Raw genomic sequence first — 4,701 nt, forward strand, 5'->3', positions numbered from 1 at the left:
GTGTGATTTGAGCTTTAGTAAAGTTTCTATTATGAATGTGAATGCCCTTGCATTCAGAGCATAGATGTACAGAATTGAGAGTTCATCCTGGTAGATATTTCCTTTGCTGAGTATGAGGTTTCTGTCCTTATCTTTTTTGATAACTGTTGGTTGAAAGTTGATTTTATTAGATATTGGGATGGCTACTCCAGTTTATTTCTTGGGACCATTTGCTTTGCTTGGAAAATTCTTTTTCAGCCCTTTACATTGAGTTAGTGTCTGTCTTCATCACTGAAGTGCATTTCCTGTAAGCAGCAAAATGTTGGGTTCTGTTTACATATCCAGTCTGTTAGTCTATGTCTTTTTATTGGGTGAATTGAGTCCATTAACATCAAGAGATATTAATAAGTAGTGATTGTTGCTTCTTGTTATTTTTGTTGTAACACATAGAATTATGAATGTGTGGCTATCTTCTTTTTGGTTTCTTGAAAGATGATTACTTTCTTGCTTTCTCTGGGGTATAGTTTCTCTCCTTGTATTGGGGTTTTCCATCTATTGTCCTTTGTAGGGCTGGATTTGTGGAAAGATGTTATATAAATTTGGTTTTGTCATGGAATATCTTGGTTTCTCCATCTACGCTAATAGAAAGCTTTGCTAGGTAGAGAAGCCTAGGCTGGCATTTGTGTGCTCTTAGGATCTGTATGGCATCTGCCCAGGATCCTCTGGCTATCATAGTCTCTGGTGAGAAGTCTGGTGTAATTCTAATAGGTCTGCCTTTATATGTTACATGAGTTCTTTCCCTTTTAATATTGTTTTAATATTGCTTTTAATATTCTTTCTTTGTTTAGTGCATTTGGTGTTTTGATTATTATGTGATGGGAGAAATATCTTTTCTGGTCAAATCTATTTGGAGTTCTATTGGATTCTTGTATGTTCATTGTCATCTTGTTCTTTAAGTCAGGGAAGTTTTCTTCTATAATTTTGTTGAAGGTATTTACTGGGCTTTTAAGTTGGGAATCTTCCCTCCATTCTATACCTATTATCCTTAGGTTTGGTCTTCTTATTTGTCTTGGATTACTGGATGCTTTGGGTTAGAAGCGTTTTTTGTTTTGTTTTGTTTTGTTTTGTTTTGTTTTTTTGAGTTTTCTTTGACTGCTGTATCAATGTTTTCTATGGTATCTTCTGCACCTCAGATTCTCCCTTCTATCTCTTCTATTCTGTTGGTGATGCTTGCATCTATGACTCCTGAGTTCCTAGGTTTTCTATCTCTAGAGTAGTCTCCTTTTGTGATTTCTTAATTATTTCTATTTCCATGTTTAGATCCTGGGTGGTTTTGTTCAAATCCTTCACACGTTTGGTTGTGTTTTCCTGTAATTCTTTAAAGGATCTTTGTATTTCCCCTTTAAGGGCTTCTACCTGTTTCCCTGTGTTCTCCTTTATTTCTTTAAGTGAATTATTTATGTCCTTCTTAAAGTCTTCTATTATCATCATGAAATGTTATTTTAAATATGAATCTTGCTTTTCCACTGTGTTGGGGTATCCAGGATTAGCTGTGGTGAGAGAACTGGGTTCTGATGATGCCGAGTAGCCTTGGTTTCTGTTGGTAAGGTTATTGTTCCTGCCTATTGCCATCTGGTTATCTCTGGTGTTAATTGGTCCTGCTGTCTCTGACTGGAGCTTGTCTCTCCTATGGGCTTGTGATCCTTTGATCTTAGATGTGTCTCCACTCCTCAGAAGACCAAGTCTCTCCTGTGTAGTGATTGAGAGTGAAGGGCTGTGGAAAGGCCTTAACTCCTGGGTGCAGATGGAGACCTGAAAGATCCTGTACCTAGCTGCTCCACTATTCTTATGTCCTGTGCACTCCTGACAGGTCCAACATTGGACAGTTATTGCAATAAAAGTGGTGATCTCACCTCTGTGTTTGGGAGTTAAAGCACTCCTGGGAGACTAGCTCTTCTCCTGGAGGTATTTTTTTTTATGGAGGGCTATGTGACAGCCTTAGCTCCATGGTGCAAATGGAGACTGCCTCATATTTGATTTTAGAGTTCCTACTCCATGTTGTTTGTGGGATCATTTGTTTGGACTTTGTTTTTTGCCTGCCTTCTATTCTGTTGTAGTCTGGTTTTGTCACTGAGGTGTGCTTCCTGAATGCAACAAAATGCTAGGTCTTGTTTATGTATCCAATCGCTTATGTATCTTGTTTATGTAGTCTTGTTTATGTATCCAGTTTATGTATGTATCTTTTTATCAGGCAAATTGAGTCTACTGATGTTGAGAGATAAAAAAGACTATTAGCAGCAATTAGTTTCTTCCTGGTTTTTTACGGTGTTGTTGTTAGAGGTGGAATTATGTTTGTTTGATTCTCTTCTTTTAGGTTTATTATGAGAAGATTATTTTCTTGTTTTTTATTGAGTAGAGTTTCCCTCCTTGTGTTGCACTTTGCCTTCTAGTATCCTCTATTGGCCTAGATTAATGGAAAGATATTGTTTAAATTTGGCTTTGTCAAAGAATATCTTGGTAATTCCATCTGTAGTAATTGAGAATTTTGCTGTGTATAGTAGCATGGGCTCACATTTTTTTCTCTCAGGGCCTGTATGACATTAGCCCAAGATCTTCTGTCTTTTAGAGTCTCTATAGTGAAGATTGGTTTAATTCTGATAGATCTGTCTTTATATGATACTTGGCTTTTTTTCCTTATGACTTTTAATATTCTTTTTTTCCTTCTGTACATTTTATGTTTTGATTATTATATGATAGGAGAAAATCTTTTTTGTTCCACTCTGTTCAGTGTTCTATAGGCTTCTTGTACATTCATAGCCATCTCCTTCTTTAGGTTAGGGAAGTTTTCTACAACAATTGTGTTAAAGATGTTTACAGGCCCTTTGAGTTGCGAATATTCACTCTCTTCTATTCCTATTATTCTTAGGTTTAGTCTTTTCATTGTGTTCTGGATTTCCTGGATGCTTTAGGTTAGGAGCTTTTTGCACTTTGTATTTTCTTTGACTGTTGTGTCAATGTCTTCTAAAGTATCTTCTATGCCTGAGATTCTCTCTTCTATCTCTTCTATTCTGTTAGTGATGCTTGCATCTGTGACTCCTGTTCTCTTTCCTAGGTTTTTCATCTCCAAAGTTTTCTCCCTTTGTGTTTTCCTTAATTTTTTATTTCTATTTTTATATCCTGGGCAGATTTGTTCAACTTGCTCACCTGTTTGATTGTATTTTCCTGTTTTTCTTTAAGAGATTTTTGTGTTTTATGAGCTTCTATTGTTTACCTGTGTTCTCCTGTATTTCATTAAGAGAGATATTTATGTCCTATGCAAGGTGCTACTTAATTCCTCATGAGATGGGATTTTAGATCAGAATCTTGTATTTCCAGTGCATTAGGGTATCCAGAGCTTGCTCTGGTGGAAGAACTAGGTTGTGATGTTGTCAAGTAGCATTGTTTTTCTGTTGCTTATGTTCTTCCACTTGCCTCCTACTATCTGCTTATATCTGTTGTTAACTAGCTTTGCTGTCTCAGACAGGAGCCTGTACCTCCTGTTAGCCTGGTTATGTTGGGCTTCCTTGGGTCAGGTTGTCTATGGGTATGGAAGAGATGTCTGGATATCCTGCTCTGTACCCTGGCTGTTTGAGAACTCCAGGGGTTCAAGCTCTTCTTGGGTGTGGAAGGATTGGGGTAGGGGCCTTAAACACAGAATCTGATTTGGAGCATAGATGCAAATTAGAAGGAACTTTTGTCTCTTCAGGACTGGAGGTTCTGCATCCTCTGTGCCCTGGGGGTCCCAGTTAGGCCATGTAGTGGGGTAGGTGTGGGGGACTCATCTGTGAGTGTATAGGTGTCAGAACTCTTGGGGAGTCAAGCTGTCTCTGAGTGTGGGCAGGGTGGGGGCCCTGGAGCACTGGATCTGCTCCCAGATACAGATGCAAATGGAGGGAAAGTAATCTTTAATTGATTAAGACTAACAATTTTAACTGAGTTATTCCATGTTTACAATCGAATTTTTTGTTTTATATTCCTTAATTTGGGGAGAAGCATTTCTCCTTTCTTTTGATGTATGCTAATTCTCATTGGATTTCTTGATGTATATTTATATGTATGCATGTATTTAGGTGTTATGAAATATATATCTGAAAAAAGTGAAAGGTGTTTTAAAATACCTTATTTAAAGATGCTTAATTCTACTTATCGCTCCTCATGGCCTCTCAGTTTTGTCCAACATTCAGTTCACCCACTGATTTCTACTCCTACCATGCTATTTTCTCTTCCTTTTCATATCAACTTGGTTTAACTATAACCCCCCTATGAGCACTCTTTCTCTTTGCCTGGATTCTACCACCAAACCAGGTTATACAGACAAATGAACAGATTGAAGGGATATGTCACTGCTGTCACTGTTTTGGTACTATTTGTGTAATTGTCCTACTTTGTAAGCCACTTATTACCCATCCTTTGCTTTGTATCTTCATTATGCATATTCTTCTGTTCAGACCTATGCAATCTTTCCACTGTTCTCTCTAGTGCTGAAAGACAGTTTTTCAAGTGTAGTCAATCTCATGGTTATAATTTGGATTTAAATGTCTCAAAAATTTCATCTACTGAAGAATTGGTGCCCTCCATTTGGTGATATTGAAAGAAAAGAAATTTTGAGGTAAGACAGGTTGGAAGGTTACTTTGATGCAACAATTCGGGTAAGCATTGCTGTCAAGACTCTACTTTGTTCTT

Source organism: Mastomys coucha, unplaced genomic scaffold, assembly GCF_008632895.1.
Source record: "Mastomys coucha isolate ucsf_1 unplaced genomic scaffold, UCSF_Mcou_1 pScaffold21, whole genome shotgun sequence".
NCBI lineage: Eukaryota > Metazoa > Chordata > Mammalia > Rodentia > Muridae > Mastomys > Mastomys coucha.